Source organism: Pogona vitticeps, chromosome 2 (assembly GCF_051106095.1).
Source record: "Pogona vitticeps strain Pit_001003342236 chromosome 2, PviZW2.1, whole genome shotgun sequence".
Classification (NCBI taxonomy): Eukaryota; Metazoa; Chordata; class Lepidosauria; order Squamata; family Agamidae; genus Pogona; species Pogona vitticeps.
Window position 1 is genome coordinate 273815849 of NC_135784.1, and position 21914 is coordinate 273837762.

At 39.5% G+C, this 21914-nt stretch overlaps 3 long non-coding RNA genes across 3 annotated transcripts in view; 1 reads left to right on the plus strand and 2 right to left on the minus strand.

Annotated features, from left to right (window-relative positions):
- Positions 1 to 18501, minus strand: part of LOC144587057 (uncharacterized) — a 93333-nt gene extending 74832 nt beyond the window's left edge. The window contains exon 1 of the long non-coding RNA XR_013542223.1: positions 18334 to 18501. This is a non-coding gene — a long non-coding RNA (uncharacterized LOC144587057). The remainder of the gene's footprint in view (positions 1 to 18333) is intronic.
- Positions 1 to 21914, plus strand: part of LOC144587055 (uncharacterized) — a 663623-nt gene that overhangs the window by 444009 nt on the left and 197700 nt on the right. The gene's annotated exons all lie outside the window — the stretch shown is intronic.
- On the minus strand, positions 995 to 2551 carry LOC144587056 (uncharacterized). Its single transcript, XR_013542222.1, has 2 exons — positions 2479 to 2551; positions 995 to 1189 (listed from the first exon to the last, which is right to left on the minus strand). It is a non-coding gene; the product is annotated as an uncharacterized LOC144587056 (long non-coding RNA).

The following is a 21914-nucleotide window of genomic DNA, read 5'->3' on the forward strand; positions in this document are numbered from 1 at the left end:
AAAATAAGACTATTTTAGCAGCTTGAGATGGAACATGTAAACAAGTTGATGAGAGACTTAAGAATCCAAAGACTCTGAGTTTGGAAATCCTGCCGCAATACCAGATGAGTCTAAATCACTTCTTATTTACTTGCTTGCTTTCTTGCTTAATTTGTGTCCTGCCTCTCTCACAGTGAAGGGACTCAAGGTGGCATACAAAGCTCTTTTTAAAAAAAGTTTAAAATTCCAATAAATTAAAATATTAACATTAAAACAGACTAAAGAGTGTTGAAAACATCACTAGTTTAAAACAGGTTAAAACATATTTAAAAGACAAGATGAAAATAGGCAGCATCTCATAGATATTCACCCAGATCAAACAGTGCAGCAAATACAGTATGAAGATCCTGTTTGGTTTCAACATAATTTTAGGCAATCAATTATAGTCCAGTTTTTTTTTCCTGAAGGATCACACAGCTGAACTGATGTTTAAAAGTTCATTTAAGAATATAGGAAAAGGTCATAAATTTATGCCACAATTGACTGGGGAAACTGTGACTCAGAAACTGTTTAAATCAATGTAAAACCGGATGGAGAGAAAGAATGTTTCATGTCTAGAACTTCCATGACCAGAGATTCCCAAGAACAAAAAACTTCATGAGGAGTGGTGTGTTCGATTGTGGCTGAAGGAGGAGCTATGCCTTGTAACCATGGCATGTGGATCAAAGGGAGGGCTCCTAACCAAATCAGCTAGCACTGGGCTAGCTGCCAGTACATGCTGTGCTAAAAGGGAATGGTGATGGCTGTTACTGTCTGCTAAGGAAATGAATCAGTGCCTACGGTAAAAAGCATAATTAATCATCACTGCTAAAAATTCAGCAATGCCGTTTTTTTTGAAGCAAACTAGTAACAAAATCAGTCATATTATCCTTTTTACAAGTCTATGGAAAATTATTTTCCCATCCGGCTTGTCAAAATGGTTGTATAAATTTATTCCAGTTCTTATCTTCTTATGGGATGTACATTCCAGATGATAAGCGAGCAAAGTCTCACTCACTCACTCACCCACCCACCCCTTCAAGAACCTTGGCAAAATGGGTTATGCTTCCCTCCTTCCGGGCAAAGCAATACTGGCTATGCTTCCTACTTTACGGAGAACAGTCTTCCATTTGATGGCCATCTCGGTTTGAAGGACTCTTGGGTCCATGTCCTGGTTTTAAAAAAAACAAACAAAAAGATAAGGAAGACCAGGGACTGTGAAGTTGCCCATCAACAGATAGTACTTAGACAGCAAACTGTACAGGCACACGCGTCACCAGGTTACAATCCTCCCATATGACAATATTTCTATTTAAATCATAAAAGCTTTGTTTTTAGAAGAGGTAGCCATGTTAAGCTCTGCTAGCATTTCAGGCAAAAACAAAAGAAAAATAAAAAATAAAGAAGACAAAAACATTGTGGTACTACTACTTTAGAGAAGACCCTCTTCCATGTACTTGTTAGGCAAGCCCCACTTGATTTCTTTTTCTTTCTTTCTTTCTTTCTTTCTTTCTTTCTTTCTTTCTTTCTTTCTTTCTTTCTTTCTTTCTTTCTTTCTTTCTTTCTTTCTTCCTTCCTTTCTTTCTTTCTTTAAAATCTTAAAGTCCAGGCAGACCCCTAACAAGACAGGAGGTCCCTTCAATAGCCAGGCCCCAAGCTGTTTGTGGCTTTAAAGATTAAGGCTAACATGTTGAATTGGATCCAATACATAATGGACAACCAGTGCAGGTCTTTCAGTACCATGGCATGAATAACTTTGCTGAGTCAAGTCAACTCAAGAAAGGATGTAGCTAGCACACAAGGTGCACTTGTGCAAAGGCACTTCTTATCTTCTCTGCCACCTGGGAATCCAGCAATGGTGCTGAGTCATGTAGTACTCAGAGTAAGAACCTGATCTGTCAGGGGGAGCACAATCCCTTCTTGAATAGGTTGCATTCTGATTCCCAAATCTGACCAGTAGCATCTCCATCTTATCAGGATTTAACTTCAGCTTGTCCATCCTCATGCCAAGTATTTGTCTATCTCAAGCAATGTTCAAGAATCCTGACTGCTTCCTTGGTGTTGGGAAACAAGGTGCAATAGAGGTGCATAACATCAGCATACTGGAGGCACCTCACTCCAAAACTCTACATGAGTTCTCCTAGCAGCTTGATATGGATGTTAAATAATATAGGCTACAAGTGACACCCTGAAGTACACCACAGGCCAAAGATTATGACCTCAAACAGTGCTCCCTGCAACACTGTCTTTTGTGTACATCCTGAGAGGAAGAATCAGAATCACTGTAAAATGGTTCCTCCCTCGCCCCACAGTACCCAGTCTAGCCAAGGAATTCAACGGGATGCCATGACCAATGGTATCGAATATTGCTGAAAGGCCCAGGAGAACTAATAAGATTGTGCTCCCCTTATCCAATCCCTGCCATAGATCGTCTTTTTGGGACCACTCACTCATACTTACCTCTCTATTATGTGGTGGTATATTCAAGCAAGAACCAGATCAGCAGTCTCTCTACATTCTCCAAGTAGATACAGTGGGGTCTTGACTTGAGAACTTAATCCGTATTGGAAGGTGGTTCTCAAGTCAAAAAGTTCTCAGGTCAAATCTGCATTTCCCATAGGAATGCATTGAAAACCATTTGATCCGTATCTGCTCTTTTCCGTCCATAGAAACTAATGGGAAGCTGCTATTCCACCTTCGACCACTAGAGGGGGATACTTTGTTTCTTTTTTTCTTAGGTCAAGAAAGGTTCAGGGAAGGCAGGGAAAAGACAGTCCAGGCAGTACAGTACCAGGCAGTCCGAAGACTGTCTCCCAATCCACTCTCTAAACGCTGGGAAGAGCGAGGAAGCAGACAGCCACCCTTTTCACTGGCCAACAGTTAACTGAAAGTTCACATTTTGCACTTTCCCTGCCTCCCACGTGGGTTTTTTTCAGTTCTTAACTCAAATCTAAGTATGTAAGTCAAGTCAATATTTTCGTATGAGAGCGGTTCTTAAGTCAAAATGTTCTTAACTCAAGCCGTTCTTAAGTCAAGACCCCACTGTACGTGCATGGCTGAGATATATACCTCAGCCCTGGCATGTGCTCTCAGCTGCATGATGATCAGATGCTAAACTTTCTCTTCTTTCCTCCTTCTCCTCTTTCCCCTCTTCCATCTATTGTGCTGCTTCCTACAAAGGGAACTCCCATGATCACCTTGTCATCAATTTCAACCATCTGGTCCATCTGCTTCAATATTTTTTTTGAAACTGACTAACAGCACCTTAAATGCTTTCAGACAAGGGTCTTTCCAATCCTACCTGGAGATGCCAGGGACTGAATGTGGAACTCCCAGCATGCAAAGCATGTGATGCCCAGCTGAACTGCAGCTCATCTGTAATCTCTTTTCTCCAAGCCTCTTCTCTCCTTTCCTACTTAACCCTACTTTCCTGATCTTCATCTTTTTTTAACTGCAAATCCACCATCAATCTCATCTTCACAATTTTCTCCTAGCTCTCACTATCCATCTCCTCCTCCACTGCCTTAAAAATGTTCTGATCATGCACTATACTTTCTCTGTAGTGTGTACAAATCCGAGGTCATTGCTGCTGCTATCAAAAGGTTATAAAGCAGTAGTAGCAGCTGAAGTGGTACTTAAGCTTATCACTTGATGAACATGCTTTCATTGACAGGCCTGGCCATTACTTGACAGGAAAGCCACAGCTGTGATAGCTCTTTCACTCAACCTTGATAGCACATTACAGTTGTTGCTATCCCATAATAGAAATGTTTTTGTGTTTTTTCACCCCATTATTCCTTCAGTCACAGGCTAGCTGGAAGAGAAGAATCCCTATCTGACTCAGGTTATGTGCTGAAAATGTACCTTGGCCCAAGACATTTTGCTGCCTGAGAACCAGTAGCAAGTAGAGCCCCTATGGCACCCCATGGCCAGAGTGCCCCAGAACTACAGTACCGCCCAACTGACCTTGGCACTGAGACAGAAAATAGTGCAAACACTCCTCCTCCTTGGTAATAAAATTCCAATAATAACTAATTCAGTAACTTAACCAATGGCTGCCATTTTGTGAGCGCCATACTATGAATGAGGATGTACATTTCCATTAATACATTATTGTAAATAATGCATGGAAACTGGAAAGCAACAACACTCAGATGCACATTTGTGTCTGGATCAGATTTGTGCCTACATTTTCAAATCCAGCATCTGACCAACGAAGAGAACAAAGATTTCTGCAGCTAGACCAGTGTAAATTCCAATGTTGCAATGATTAGATATGTTAAACTGATTTAGATAAGCTGCACCAACCAGGTGACAATTAAAAATGATGAATAAATGCATATAATCAACCTATTGTAAATCCTGTACACTCCAATGTCTTTCTTGTCTAATAAACATAATGAGTGGGTTTTTTCAACAGAATCTTGCTATTACTATGCCTAAAGAAAGGCAGAATATTAAATAATACAAAATTAATTTCAACATTCTTCCATGATAAGCTCATGAATGTCAATTGCAATTCTGCTAAAATGCTCCAGTGTGTGCTCACATGCGTGTTTTATATTTTAAAATGTTGGCTGTTTACTAGCTACATTTTTGTGCCATATTAAAAAATAGGAAATAGCAACACTGGCTAGGCTTCAAAGAGCAATAAAACTAATATAGGAACTTCAGAATTGTGTTTTCAGAAGAGCTTTCAACAGTGAACTCAAGGTCTGAATTGGGAGGGGACAAGTGCTTAGATAAAGACGGCTTCAAGCCATTTAGGCTTTTGAAAGTTAACAGCAGCATTTCAAACTGGGCTGAGCAAAGGACACAGAACAATGAACTGAAATATACTGTATGGTGCCTAATTGCAAAACAATACAGAGCCTTGGCTTTTGCCAAACATACACAATTACTTATTTAAAACATGTTCTTACCACCCTTCATCAAAACTTATTCTAAGTTTTAAAAATAACACAAATATATTTATATAAAATCACAAAGAGGAGACAAGGCCTACAATGAAAAGAGCAGTCAGCAACCCACCTATCTGGTCGATATGTTGTTCTGCACAACTTCTGAAACAAGGAAATATTGGCAAAAGGCAAACTTCCCAGGAGACAGCACTCCCTAACTGAAATACCACATCCAGGAAAAACCTTCTCCATTGTCATCTGCTTTATTATAGCTATACGATAGTGAAACTATGTTATTATATAATGGAGCAGATCAACACTCTACAAGACAATTCTAAAAATGAGGGCAAACAAAAAAATAATAGTTTTGAAACTATAATTCAGATCAGTATCAAATTTGACACAGGTGCAGCAGACAGTCTATTTATTTATTTATTTATTTATTTATTTATTTATTTATTTATTTATTTATTTATTTTATTTCTATCCCACCTATCTGGTCATACTAGACCACTCTAGGCGGCTTACAATCGGAGCAACAATAAAATTATTAAAAACATTACAGGTGCTCTGTGACAAATTTGGGGATGTTCAGGCAAATGATTTTCAAGTTAAGATTTTTTTGAAACATAAAACTATTAAATACCCCTGGGTTCAGAAGTAAGTGAGCCTGAACATCACCAGATTTAAAATAGCTCATATAAATCAAAAATACCAATATTGCTTATCCTGAAAAAGAATGGTTGGCACTACCCTCTTTTTTTAAATTTGAAAAGGATCCAGGCTGCAGGAGCTGAAATATTGATCTTCAAAAGAGACCTTTCAAAGCAAATTGCTTTAAAGAAATATTGTTTGTTTGTTCAGTCGTTTAGTCATGTCCGACTCTTCGTGACCCCATGGACCAGAGCACGCCAGGCCCTCCTATCTTCCACCGCCTCCCGGAGTTGTGTCAAATTCATGTTGGTTGCTTCGATGACACTGTCCAACCATCTCATCCTCGGTCATCCCCTTCTCCTCTTGCCTTCACACTTTCCCAACATCAAAGTCTTTTCCAAGGAGTCTTCTCTTCTCATGAGATGGCCAAAGTACTGGAGCCTCAGCTTCAGGATCTGTCCTTCCAATGAGCACTCGGGGTTGATTTCCTTTAGAATTGATAGGTTTGTTCTCCTTGCAGTCCAGGGAACTCTCAAGAGTCTCCTCCAGCACCACAATTCAAAGGCATCAATTCTTCGGCGGTCAGCTTTCTTTATGGTCCAGCTCTCACTTCCATACAACACTACAGGAAAAACCATAGCTTTGACTATTCGGACTTTCGTTGGCAAGGTGATGTCTCTGCTTTTTAAGATGCTGTCTAGGTTTGTCATTGCTTTCCTCCCAAGAAGCAGGCGTCTTTTAATTTCGTGGCTGCTGTCTCCATCTGCAGTGATCATGGAGCCCAAGAAAGTAAAATCTGTCACTGCCCCCATATCTTCCCCTTCTATTTCCCAGGAGGTGATGGGACCAGTGGCCATGATCTTAGTTTTTTTGATGTTGAGTTTCAGACCGTTTTTTGCACTCTCGTCTTTCACCCTCATTACAAGGTTCTTTAGTTCCTCCTCACTTTCCGCCATCAGAGTGGTATCATCTGCATATCGGAGGTTGTTGATATTTCTTCCTGCAATCTTAATTCCAGTTTGGGATTCCTCCCGTCCAGCCTTCCGCATGATGTATTCTGCATATAAGTTAAATAAGCAGGGTGACTATATACAGCCTTGTCGTACTCCTTTCCCAATTTTGAACCAATCCGTTGTTCCATATCCAGTTCTAACTGTTGCTTCCTGTCCCACATATAGGTTTCTCAGGAGATGGATAAGGTGGTCAGGCACGCCCATGTCTTTTAGGACATGCCATAGTTTGCTGTGGTCCACACAGTCAAAGGCTTTTGCATAGTCAATGAAGCAGAAGTAGATGTTTTTCTGGAACTCTCTGGCTTTCTCCATAATCCAGCACATGTTGGCAATTTGGTCTCGAGTTCCTCTGCCCCTTCGGAATCCCGCTTGTACTTCTGGGAGTTCTTGGTCCACATACTGCTGAAGCCTACCTTGTAGGATTTTGAGCATAACCTTGCTAGCGTGTGAGATGAGTGCAATTGTCCGGTAGTTGGAGCATTCTTTGGCACTGCCCTTCTTTGGTATTGGGATGTAGACTGATCTTTTCCAGTCCTCTGGCCACTGTTGAGTTTTCCAAACTTGTTGGCATATTGAATGTAGCACCTTAACAGCATCATCCTTTAGGATTTTAAATAGTTCGACTGGAATGCCATCACCTCCACTGGCCTTGTTGTTAGCCAGGCTTTCTAAGGCCCACTTGACCTCACTCTCCAGGATGTCTGGCTCTAGGTCAGCAACTATATTGTCTGGGTTGTCCGGGATATCCAAAACTTTCTGATATAATTCCTCTGTGTATTCTTGCCACCTCTTCTTGATGTCTTCTGCTTCTGTGAGGTCCCTTCCATTTTTGTCTTTTATCATGTCCATCTTTGCACAAAAGTTTCCTCTAATATCTCCAATTTTCCTGAACAGATCTCTGGTTTTTCCTTTTCTGTTATTTTCCTCTATTTCTTTGCATTGTTCATTTAAGAAGGCCCTCTTGTCTCTCCTTGCTATTCTTTGGAAGTCTGCATTCAATTTTCTGTAACTTTCCCTATCTCCCCTGCATTTTGTTTCCCTTCTCTTTTCTGCTATTTGTAAGGCGTTGTTGGACAGCCACTTTGCTTTCTTGCATTTCCTTTTCTTTGGGATGGTTTTCGTTGCTGCCTCCTGTACAAAGTTACGAGCCTCTATCCAAAGTTCTTCAGGCACTCTGTCCACCAAATCTAGTTCCTTAAATCTGTTCTTCACTTCCACTGTGTATTCATAAGGGATTTGGTTTAGATTATACCTGAGTGGCCCAGTGGTTTTTCCTACTCTCTTCAGTTTAAGCTTGAATTTTGCTATGAGAAGCTGATGATCAGAGCCACAATCAACACCAGGTCTTGTTTTTGCTGACTGTATAGAGCTTCTCCATCTTTGGCTGCAGAGAATATAGTCAATCTGATTTCGATGTTGCCCATCTGGTGATTTCCATGTGTAGAGTCGCCTCTTGTGTTGTTGGAAAAGGGTGTTTGTGATGACCAGCTTGTTCTCTTGACAAAACTCTATTAGCCTTTGCCCTGCTTCGTTTTGAACTCCAAGGCCAAACTTCCCTGTTGTTCCTTTTATCTCTTGACTCCCTACCTTAGCATTCCAGTCCCCCAGAATGAGAAGAACATCCTTCTTCAGTGTCAGTTCTAGAAGGTGTTGTAAATCTTCATAAAATTGTTCAGTCTCAGTCTCCTCAGCAATGGAGGTTGGTGCATAAACTTGGATTATTGTGATGTTGAAAGGTCTGCCTTGGATACGTATTGACATCATTCTATCATTTTTGAGATTATATCCCATTACGGCTTTTCCCACTCTTTTGTTGACTATGAGGGCTACTCCATTCCTTCTACGGGATTCTTGCCCACAATAGTAGACATGATAATCATCTGAGTTGAAATCACCCATTCCCATCCATTTTAGTTCACTGATGCCCAAAATGTCGATGTTTATTCTTGCCATCTCCTGTTTGACTACCTCCAGCTTCCCAAGGTTCATAGATCTTACATTCCAGGTTCCTATGCAGTATTTTTCTTTCCAGCATCGGACTTTCCTTTCACTTCCAGGCACGTCCACAGCTGAGCGTCCTTTCGGCTTTGGCCCATCCACTTCATCAGCTCTGGAGCTACTTGTACTTGTCCTCCGCTCTTCCTCAGTAGCATGTTGGACGCCTTTTGACCTGAGGGTCCCATCTTCCAGCGTCATATCTTTTAGCCTTTTGTTTCTGATCATGGGGCATTCTTGGCAAAGATACTGGAGTGGAATTGCTGGTTCCTACCCCAGGTGGATTGCGTTTAGTCAGAACTCTCCACTATGACCTGTCCGTCTTGGGTGGCCCTGCACGGCATAGCCCATAGCTTCTCTGAGTTACTCAAGCCCCCTCGCCACGACAAGGCAGCAATCCAAGGAGGGGGAAAGAAATATTACAGATGGCATTTCAAAACTAGGAAATACTTTGTTGGTGAGGCATGTATATTGAGATATTAAATATATGTGATCATGAGGCCAATTCCGGTTGGACGACACTGGAGCTGATAAATAGAAACCAGAAAGGGGGAAGTTACTTGCTGAATAAATAATAGAAGTCATTTGTTTTAAGATAGATATAATTAATATATAAAGCAATATGATCAATACACTATAAGCAAATTTGGCCAAACATGAAACCTAAGGTTAGATAAGTGTATGTGATTTATAGATTTTAGAAATGATGATGAATAATAATATTGGATGTTTTGTTTTAAGGCATGTATATGGATATATCAAATATGCAAGAACTATAAGAATGATTATGCTGAAAATATTAGATACATAGTTTATCAAGGAATGAATAGGCCTGTGTGGATTTTATGCTGGATAAGAAATTTTAAAGAGGAAATGAGGAATGTATATGATAAGAGACAGATGGATGGAAATGCAGATGAGAGAATTCAAACATTTATTACAAATTTAGGATGTTAGATAATTATATATATGTAATAGCGATGTGGAATATAACATGTGCAGATGCACACGGATATATTATTTCTGTAGTCAGAATTTACATAATAGATAAGCTGGTATGAGAAACACCTCCCCGCCTATATGTTTGTCTTGTCACTTGTGTATGTTTTGTTAGTTCATATGTTATTGTTTTGTAGGTATTCCTGTTGTTGTTTGGTTTAGGTATGTATGTTATAAAAAATAATAAAATGTTATTTTAAAAAAAGAGACCTTTCAATTGGGAAAAACTGTAACTTTGTTATATAAACTAAATATGCAAGGTACAAGCAGACAATTTAGTGTATCATATGTGCAGCAGAGTATTACAGGTCAACAAAAGTTCACTATTATAGAATAAAAAAACTGATTTGCTTTAAAGAAATAATGGAGTAACAGTCATTTAGAAAGCAGGTCATTTCACCATGTATCTCCAAGGAATTTAACATACAATTTAGTAATTCATATTCAAACTGTGGTTTTATATATATGTATATGGATGTTTTTAGTCCTTTGGTGTTTTAGTATTTTTAATTTTTTTAGATTGTTTTTATGTCCCCAAATTTAATAATGTATCTTAATTTTGCTGGTCAATGACCGTAATAAAACATTATCTTATCATATTCAAACTATTTCTGCATTACAAAAGCACAGAGCAATTGTTTTTGTCCAATCCCTGAGTGTTTTCAGTAAATTTTCTCAGGATTTCTGAGACCAAGCTTATGACACAATTTTTCAAAGGGGAAATCACCTCCATGTCTTGGGCAATCTGAACTTTTGAGCCTGTCAGTCAAGACCCAATTAACCAACTCTTAGCTGACTTTTTTACGTTTTTCTGGCAAAGCAGGGATTCAGGCTTGCAAAAGGATTCTGTGTCTGGTTGTAAAAATAATTTAAAGAGCAAAGGGCAGCCTGAATGTTTACAACATTGGTGGCCAAGTCTAGATGGTCTACTCTACAGGATATCCCCTTCTGCTTAGTACTAATCACATAATATGTCTGCTTTCTTAAGAAACCCAATCCAAAAAATCTTCTGTGGTACCACAGGTCATTGGCATGAGTCTATTGCATCCCACATTCCATTTGGGATTTCATCATAGGTTTTAATGCTGTGTCTAAAATTTTATATAACTAAATAGTCATACTCTTTTTCATAAGATCCAATTTTTATTTGCACTTAAGTGTTAGTTTCTTTAAAATGATTGTTCCCCTTTCAACATGTATTTATTTATTTATTTATTTATTTATTTATTTATTTATTTATTTATTTATTTATTTATTACATTTCTATCCTGCCCGTCTAGTCGTTTCGACTACTCTAGTGCTCTTCATTTTTATCTCTCCTACACACATTTTCTTTCTTTTGTCTCTTTTGTTGTATTATTTCACCGCTGTTTCTGATTTTATAACAATTACTCCATTCTCTTTCTCTCACTTTCTAATCTTCTGAGATAGTCTTCCAGTCTAGCAGTCTAACTTCACCAACATCACCTACTGGATTTAATTTTTCTTGAATGACACTTGTAAAGGCAGAAAGATCAACAGATTAGATTAGGGAAAGGTTAAGGCCAATGAGCCTTTTAAAATGCCTCCTTCTGACACCCCAATGAACCTGTTTTTCAACTTCTCTTGCAATAAAGAGCTGGATGTTTATCTTACTTGAGCTATCAAAAAGACCACTGGGAGGACAGATCTTAATTATGGATGAAGATTCTTCCTCAACATCATCAGTGTAATGTTGTGCCTTTGACGTTGTGCCTTTTTTTGAAATATTTATACAGAAAGATTTCAAGTCTGAAGCAATGAACATGTAATTTCAAGAAGTTGCATGTGAATTTTTCTGTGCTTCAATTTACAAACTTATAATTGGAAACACTTGTCAGTCATAAAATAAAATAAATTTAAATTATAATCTAATTTAAAGGATTTTGCAAAACTGATAATGTTAGAGGAGCTTAAGAGCAATAAAGGCTCAAATATTTTGTAGTTGTTGCTAATTTACTTTTTATTAATCATTTGAGTAAATTTGTTTAAAACATGTGTATGTGTATGTGTGTGTGTGTGTGTGTGTGTGTGTATCTATCTCTATCTCTATCTCTATCTCTATCTCTCTCTCTCTCTCTCTCTCTCTCTCTCTCTCTCTCTCTCTCTCTCTCTCTCTCTCTCTCTCTCTCTCTCTCTATATATATATATATATATATATATATATATATATATATATATATATATATATATATATATATATATATATATAGCTATTTAATTTACCAACCTGTTCTTCAACACAGATTTTCCAACCTCACATCCATGATAAATATTTCTTCCTGTTAAAAATAAGGCCTTAATGCCTTATGAGAAAAAGCATTAGTGCCATAGCATGTGAAAGACCAGCAATGTGCACTGTCTTTGGGCTAATATGAGAAAACAAATTAAATCAAAGATAATTGTTGACACATCAGTGACTACAGGGCAGAAGAAAGAGCCTGTGGTCATCACAAGGAGATAGCAATACACCTGTGGATATTTTGTTTTCCATCCAGTGGAGTTTAAAGCTTTTGAAAGAAGCTCAGCAAATTGAACCAAGGAAAAGGGAAATTGAAGGTGCACGCAATATTGGTAGAATGAGCTGCTGTTGCCAAGGGAGAAGGAAAGTGATAGCTGACACACAAACACAAAGTCCTGGACACCCCAGCAAATTATGCACTATAGAGGACTGAGACATAGCCATTATTCCAGTGAGCCTACTTGCAAATCTCAAATCTCACATCACCTTTTATTCTAAACTGTTTCCTAAACTTTACTTATTACACTATTTGGACTGATGGCAGAATTGTGTGTGCCATTGTAGAAAAATGGTTGTTGTGTTGGTTTTGAATAAATAAAACACAACAATTAGGGCAGTGGTTCCCAACCTTGGGTCCCCAGACGTTCTTGGCCTACAAATCCCAGAGATCCTGGGCAGCCCAGCTAGTGATGAAGGCTTCTGGGAGTTTTAGACCAAGAACATCTGGGGACCAAGGTTGGGAACCACTGGATTCAGGTGTTGAAGTCTGTCTCCCCTCCATTTGTCTTTCTCCCCCTTCTCCTGTTTTACCTTACACAGTGATGCAAACACCACTGCCCCATGGCCTATGTGCCATATGCTGCCTAAGAAGTTAATAGCAGCCTCCTTTGGGGTAGCTGGAAACTACATCTCAGAAGATGCATGTCCTAATATAGCACTCTACGTTTAATATGTCAGATTTCCCATGGCCCCACCCCAGGTCAAAACCCTATTCAGGGGAGTCTATTGTTGTTGCTACTTTTAGAGGGATCCAGGAATATCATAAGGAACATCATGGGCTTGGAGCATAGACTATCTCCTAAAGGGTGCAAAGTAGATTGGTCATTATCTTGGTGCCCTTTATTTGATTAGGTTGGGGACTTCCATATATGGCTGTGAAGGACATAAAACACAAGAAGAGCTATGTTATATCTGACCAAGGCTGTCTTGTCCAGCATTCTGTTCACACACTGGTCCGTCTCTTGCCTGAAAGGACATACCACAACATAAGCACAAATGAACCCTTTGTCTTAGGTTGTCTAGCAACTGATACATGGAAGTTTACAGACTCTTGTACTGGATGTGATATATAGACATCCTGACTGGTAGCCTGACATGGCCTTGATGACTCTATGCTTTTGTCCAGTCTCCTTTGAAAGCTTCATGTTAGCAACCATCACAACACCTTATGGAGCGCTGAATTCCACTGTTTAACTAGGAACTGTCCAAATAAGTCATTTCTTGCATCTGTCCTGTATCTCCTGCCACCATTCAGCTTTGTTGGATGATGCTGAGGTCTTAATATTATGAGAGAGACAGAATCTCCCTGCCTCATATCTCCATACCATACGTAATTTTATAGGTCTCTGTTATGTCTCCCCTTACTTGCCATTTGTCTAAAATAAACAGAATTCTCAGAGCATATGAATGCAATGTATCTGTAGTGATGTGGCATCACTACAGAATAAGAACATTTTTGTTTTTAAAAAATTCAAACTGTATAGTGTACGAAGTACAAAAAGATCTTGAGAAAACACAAAAACATGAAGCCGAAAAGCAACTCCTTTGACACTAGGGTCTCTTTTGTACAATCTAGCACTCTGCATAATTTACAAGGAGTGGGGGGCACATTTTTTAAAACAAATCAGACTTAGTAACCCCTTTAGTTACTATTTTTGGAAGGATTCAATTCTACTGGTTCTTATGAACCTTTAAACATAGGATTATCATTTATTGGTCCACAGATACAACAAAGACATGATGAAATAGGGAGAAATGGACCTGACTTAAAATAAAATATACCGTATTTTTCGCACCATAAGACGCACCTTTCCATAAGACGCACCAATTTTTTAAGAGAAGAAAACAGGAAAATATAATCTGTTTTCTTCGCTCCATAAGACGCACAGACTTTCCACCCCCCTGTTTTGTGGGAAAAAAGTGCGTCTTATGGTGCAAAAAATACGGTATATAAAATGGCTAAAGTAAGTTTTATATTTCATATTTTAACACAAATAGATTTACAGTATTTCCTTCTGATGATCAGATATAAGTGTATCTTGGTTTGATTACTCATTATTTGTACTCACATGTGATTCAGCCTGAAACGCCCTTATGTCCCATGCCACTGTTAAAGTAAATCACTCACTCATGCTGATGCTCTGATCTAATCAAGATCTCTTTATACTGAAGATGTCTGCTTGTACAATCTAAAGATAATGAAGGGAACAAATTTGAGAAATGAAAATGAAGGAACACAGCTAGTAGAAAGATACACATTCTAAAGAGATGGAGAACTGGTGGAGGAGAAGGCGATTGCATGACAGACAGACTCATATTTTCCAAGTGTAGGTCAGTCATAGAGAGGTAACAATTACCCTGGGAATAGCTTGTGCCTCCTGAAGAGTCCTCCCTGACCATAACAGTACTACTTTGGGAACAAAAGCTTTAGCTCTATGGTAAATAAATATTTCCCATATGCACCTGGTGCCTTGGGTAGGGTTGGGAAGGAATCCTGCTTGAAATCTGGGCAGCCCATCAGTGTTGACATTACTGGGTTAGATCAACCAATGGTATAACTACTCTATAAGGCAGTCTGGCATGTTTCTATAACTACAAGCACCAAAATACTCTGTCCAACATACCACAAGCATGTGGCTGCTGGAGTCCAAACCAGCAATCTTTTGTCTATAGAGGTGGAGAAAGAGGATGAACCGTTCTGTCCTCAGAGGTAAAATCTGATACTAGCAACACATCTCAAATGGATTCTTTACATTTGTGCCCTCCATTTTAGAACTTTAGTTTACAGATTCCATCTGAACCTAAGATAATTTTAGGACACTTATATCCACCCACCCAAATCTCTGCAAACGTATTTGTTTGTAATAAGGACATTATTTATTTATTTATTTACAATATTTTTAGCTGCACCATTGCCAGTGACTTGTTCCACTTAGGAATTTTCATGTGGACTGACTGACTGACTGACTGACCAACTGCCTTCGGTAGTCCAAGCTCCTGTTTACCTCACACTTAAAACAATCTGGCCCACTTTGGATGGAAAACAGTGACTTTGTTTTGCTGCATAACCACGGTTTTTGCCCCATTTTGGGTCTTTCTTTTCTTGTGGATGTTAGGCAGTAAGTGAAAAGTGGCACAGGACCAATGTTGAGCTGCGGATTTGGAAACTCAAAATTATTGTCTAAGCACACTTTTAATTTTTGTGAAGGAATCACATCCACACTTCTTTCTAAGAAAATACGAATGTTTGTATTTATCAGTGGGACTCACTAGAGACAGGAAACATGATAGAAGCCTTAGTTCAAGCTCTCAGGGGTGGGCATAACAGGAGCCACAGCGACCCCTTTCATCCTTAGAGAACAAAGATGCCTCATCAATGGAGAGAGCAGAGAAATCTCTGAGAAGAAAGGAGGTTGCATCAATCACACTGAAAGTAGCAATCTAAGATTGAAGAAGGGTCAGCACAGGTCAGAGCAGGTAAAGAAACGACTAGAAAACCCACACATAGATATCCGTCTTCTGAAGTGTAAGCTGCGTTGCACATAGTCACTTCCAACAGTGGAAACGGGAGTGGTTCTTTCTGGAGTTCCTAGACATGACTTTGTTAACATTTGTCTGCTCACATGGGTGACTCACACTAGGAATATTAATAGATGGGACAGAAGCCAAATCAGAGACAGTCTCATTAAAGTCTCCAAGTTTGCAGGCTGCTTACAAAATCAATGTGCTGTGTAATGTTAATATTTGACCAGTTAAACTGCTGCCTCCCTTATCCCAAATTTGGCTCTCAGCCACATAAAACACAGGACAGATGTTATGCTTTACTAGGGTCAGGGTTATCAGGGAGGGTGATTAATAGTCTATAGCTTCACTTCTTGACACATTATGTTTTGTTTATTGCCAAGGAAATATAGAAATCATTGGTAGTTTGGTATCTGTGCAAACGACAATTGAACAAGACAATATGGAAGAAAATGTTGAGTCGTGATCTTCCTTGCCCTGTCCCAGATCGGGATGAAACTTTTATCTTTATCTGACTGCTACTGATACAGCGATGTCAAAGGTCAGAGTTTAATGCCTTCTCATAAAAAGAACAACTGTAAATGGAAACAAGGTGTTCTCTATCATATGATGATTTCCTAACATATGATCAAGGCAAAAATGTTAGAGATCACAATCTACTGAAGTCATCAAAGTAATTTGTTAGTCTTTGATGTAGGAAGTTATTTATAACATACAGTGCTTGCTGATCTTATGATATGGCTTAGGGTAGACATGGACAATCAGAGTTAAAATAACATTGTACAGTGGGAAATTTGAAGCTTGGAAATGAGTGATGTAACTGATCCTTTTTTAAAAAAAAATTAAACCTGCTCTTATGAAAAGGTGTTGTCCTTTCTGAGGACCATTTACTACATTTCCTTCAAAGAAACCAATTCTATCTTTTTGTTTTCTTCATGGAGGGAGATGACTTTGCATGAGTATCCCTACTAAAGAAGTCAAAAAGGTCTGACACAGAATTCCCCCCAACACGAATAGGAATAAGAATAAGAATAAGAAAGAATAAGAAGAAGAATACATTCAGCAATATCTTCTCCATATTATTTATTTTGGTCATTTACTTTTTATTTATTACAAAGTTTTTGTTTTCCACCATTCATAGATAGGTTCCAGCTTTCATAGTAAGTTGATTTTTCTTGTCCTTTAAGTCTCTTTGTTAGTCTGTCCATTTCTGCACACTTTAATATTTTTTTTAAATAATCAATTCATCTTTTGGTGGGTCTCCCTCTTTCCATACCTGTGCCCATGCTAATCTAGCAGCTGTTAGGACATGTGATATTATATAATTACTTTGCTTATTTATATTATTTGGTATTAATCCCAATAAGAAAATTTCTGGTTTAAATTGTATTTCTTGCTTAGTCATTTGTTTATTCCATGTATGAATTTTGATCCAATATTTCTTTGTGATAGCACATGTCCACCATGTGTGGTAATAAGTTCCTTCTTGGTTTTTGCATTTCCAGCACTTATTCGAGATGTTGGCAGAATTTTTTGCAAGTCTGGATGGAGGGAGATGCCATCTATAAAACATTTTGTATAGATTTTCTTTATAAAACGTTGCTAATGTTAACTTAAGATTTTAGGTCCACATTTTTGCCATTTCTCAAGCGCTATACTATAGCCAAAATTTTTTGACCATTTTACAATGGTCTCTTTAACCTCTTCATCTTGGGTGTCCCATTGCAATAAAAATTTATATACTTTTAATGTATTATTATACAAAAAGGCTTGTAGGCTAAGCTTTAAAGTATGTATTGTTTGTACATAGAGATATATGCATATTATATATGCTTATTCTTTTTAAATATAATTTTATTATAAAAAACAGCATTTTATATATATCTTATATAAATTTTTGCCTTTACAAATATGTAAATATATATTTTTGCCTTTACAAATATGTAAAAAACCAGCATCTTTTATATATTTGTAAATTTTATGTTGGGAAAATAAAATTATAAAAAAGAATAAGAGTAAATAAATTATAAGCATTTGCAGAAATAGTACCATCAGAGCTACAAAAAATGGCAATATTAGGAACAGCATACATACTATGCTGATATTTAACAGATAATTGAGTTTTTGGTTAAAACTTGTATCTGTCATATAATACTAGTCAATGTTTTTATAATTTTGATTGACTGTGCCTGGTGTTTAACAACAACAACAACAACAACAACAACAACAACAACAACAACAACAACAACAACAACAACAACAACAACAACAACAACAACAACAACAACAACGTGCCATCTAGTCAATTCCTTTTCAGGGTTTTCCAGGTAGAGAATATTCAGAAATGGTTTACCATTCCCTTCTTGTGGGGGCTCCCTGGGACTTTGCATGCTTTCTGAAAGTCACACAAGCTGGCTCTACTCATAGGAAGCACAATGGGAACTCCCAACCTCTGGTTTCGCAACCAGATACCTAAACTACTGAGCTATCCAGCCAGCTCCCAAAACTGAAGCAGCTGAGAAAAAGCTCTAGCAGTGCATGTTGGGAAGAAGGGAAGGTTGACAAAGAAGATGACTCCCCTCCAGCTGCAGATACAACCAGTGCCATTTCAGGGGCTTTCTGTACCTTACAAAGGGTTTTGCACGAGGCATTAAGGAGTACAGCAGGAAAGAGGAAGGAAGGAAATATTTACCTTGATGTGGTGGGGAGCTTCTAGCACACTGATGATGTCCTGTTTAGGATGTATGAGTCTTCACCTTGAGTCTAGTACTGTAAACCACATCCTGAATGAAAGTGCCTTCTGCCTGCATAGGCAATTTTGTATCTCTCACCAATAATCAGCTTCTCCTGGTCATGAAATATTGCATGAGTCTTGTCAAAATGTCATCTGGAAAAACAAGGATGAATAGTGCTGTATGGATCCACTCTAATACTTGGTAAGAACCAAAAGCTTTTTCCGACTGTAAGCAATCATTCTTGAGGTTAGTATGATTAACTCTTATAGTTAAATTAAACACACGTGTGTTTGCTGGATCTGAGACCTAGACTAGCTTTGAAACAAGCTGACCCTCCCAGCAGCCAAGTAAACAAAGGCCAGCTGCCAACACATACATACCTACATTACATACCCTTCACACCTATGTGAATGTTATAAACTGTGTCTCACACTGCAGTCTGGTGCTTGGCTAAGGAAGTTCAGGTAGCCATGCCAAGGAGCAAAGGAGCAGGCAGACTAATAGGAGTTCTTGGCATTACGTTGATACCACTTCAGTGCCAGGATAAAGAAGATTGTCACAAGAATGGGTGGACAGAGATAACAGTTTAACCAGAGTTTTTAACCAGAGTTGTGAAGTGTGGCTTTTTTGGACTGCGTCCTGACTGTAGAATCCTGGGAGGTACATCCAACGAAAAAGCAGTGTTTTCCGTCTCTGCACTTAGCAAGTTGTAACTTATAATACCAAGTGTGAAACCATTGGGGGTGTTGCAGACAGAACAATTGGAAGGCACTGTGCAGCTAATTCATCACTAGGAAAACTGCTGTACTGCTATAAACAACATGCATTCTCTCAGCTAGCACATCCAGTGGCCAGAATCCTAGAGGGTTTCTGGGAACTCTAGTCCAAAAACATACATTTCCAGACTTGGATTGATTTCAGCGTTTATTTCTGAGTGGATTTTCTGAAGGAAGAGAAATAAAATAAAGTGAGGATTGAGAGTCATGAAGAAAGGAGAACACAGTTTGAAGTATCTGTAAAAGCCAGTTATCTGTAATTAATCATTTAATGTGAAGGAAATTTTGAGCAGAAATCTGGAAAAGCTGGAAAAAGTTAACATTTCTTCACCACAGGCCAGGACATTACAGTCAGCCGCATGCTTGTGAAACCTTTGAGCCCTCCAGATGCTTTGGACTTAAACTCAGCCCCTACCTACATGGCCAGTTTTAAAGAACTGTGGATGCTGTGGTCCAAAACATCAGGAAGACCCAACCTTTCTCAACCCTTGCATAGTAACTTGCCAAAATGATGATATGCATGCCATGCTAAATCTACCATTGAACAAAGGGGCATCCATACCCACCCAATGGTTATTAAACTGTAACTGTAGGTACTACTTGGGCTGCAGACTTTAATATATCAATCACACTAACTGAGTTATCCTATAAATAACTGGTTGTATACCCCAGGGAGTTGGGTACCTAGCTGCAGAATCAATGGTTGGGAGATCAATTCTCCACTGTACGTCCCTGGAGAAGAGGCAGCTGGTGTAACTTTGGTCAGGCTGTACAGTTCCAGAGCATCTCTAGAGGGAAAGCATGTTAAACAATTTCTGAGTACTCTATACCTAAAAAGCCATGGAAAGGGTTGCAGTAAATCAGTATTGACAACTGAATGGGCCACTGCAATAATTAATGGGTCTCTCCAGGAGGGCAAGGTCCCCCTCGCCCCCAAGGAGACACTCATTAGGCCCATTAGGAAGAAACCAAATTTGGTGGCAGACGAAATTGGCAATTATAGGCCCGTCGCCAATGTTTCCTTCCTCAGCAAAGTGGTTGAGAGGGTGGTGGCAGATCAGCTTCAGGCGCTCTTGGACGAAACCAATGCTCTGGACCCATTTCAGTCGGGCTTCAGGCCGCGCTATGGTACAGAGACGGCACTGGTCACACTGTTGGATGACCTGTTGAGGGAGGCCGATGGGGGCAACATGTCTCAGCTGCCTTTGATACCGTCGGCCACGGTATCTTCCTGGGGAGGCTCTCCGAGTTGGGAGTCGGTGGCCTGGCGCTTGCCTGGCTTCGCTCCTTCCTGGAGGACCGCCCCCAGAGAGTACAGCTTGGGGAGAGGGTCTCGGCCCCATGGAATCTCAATTGTGGGGTTCCACAGGGGTCGATCATCTCCCCAATGCTGTTTAATATCTATATGAGGCCGCTGGGTGGGGTCATCAGGGGGTGTGGGGCATCGTGTCATCAGTACGCTGATGACACACAGCTCTACATCTCCTTTACACCAACTTCAGTGGATGCCGTCCGGTCCCTCCAGCGCTGCCTGGAGATTGTACTGGAATGGATGCAGTCAAATGAATTGAGGCTGAACCCGGACAAGACGGAGGTCTTGACGATGGGCGGCCCTTCCGTCAGCAGCATAGGTGACTTCCTCTCCTTTGGAGGGACGACCCTTGCCGCAAAGAGTGAGGTCTGCAGTTTGGGAATACATCTGGACCCGGCGCTTACCATGGAAACCCAGGTGGCGTCCGTGGTCCGCTCCGCCTATCTTCATCTATGGTGGATTGCCCAGCTGCGACCATATCTTGATCGGGGGGCCCTCACTACTCTAGTCCATGCGCTCATAATCTCGAGATTAGACCATTGTAACACACTCTACGTGGGGCTGCCTTTGAGGCTGACGTGGAAACTTCAGATGGTCCAGAATGCAGCAGCCAGGCTCCTTAGTGGGGTGAGAAAACACCAGCATATCTCCCCCACCCTGGCTGCTTTGCACTGGTTGCCCATCCGTTTCCGCATTGACTTCAAAGTGCTAATGATCACTTATAAAGCCTAAACAGTTTGGTACCTCAATATTTGGCAGACCGTCTTCTCCCACCCAGATCTACCCGAATCACCCGACATAGCCAGCAGGGGCGGCTGAGGGGTCTGACGCCAAGAGAGGCCTGGAAGGAAAAAACAAGAAACCGGGCCTTCTCGGCGGTGGCTCCTCGGCTGTGGAACACCCTTCCAACAGAAATTTGGCTGGCACCCTCGCTGGGTGTTTTTAAAAGCCAGTTAAAAACTTGGTTATTCAAGCAGGCCTTCCCTCCAGTCAATTAAGTCTTTCTCCTTTTTTCTTTTCTTTGCTATTTAAATTGAAATTGTAATTGTAATTTTATGATTTTATATATTTTTATACTGTTCTGTTTTATTTTGTAAGCCGCCCCGAGTAGACATGGTCTAGAGGGGCGGGATAAAAATCAAATAAATAAATAAAATATGTGATTTGGAGAAATGTGGGGAATAGTTTTGTATTTAATATTTGCAATATGGTCGATTGTCTTTTCATTCTTTAGAAATAAATAAATTTAAAAATCTAAAAAAAAAAAAAACCCAACGGATACCAACTTTAGAAGAGGCCTCTTTCCTTATCCACACAGAAAAAAGGCTTGATCCACAATCAGTTGGGGAGCATCAGCTGATTAACTATTGCAGCTTCTGTACGAAGACAGCAGTACATTGCATACACTGGTAAGAAAGAGGCACCTCTTGGTTTTTTTGTAAATTTGTAA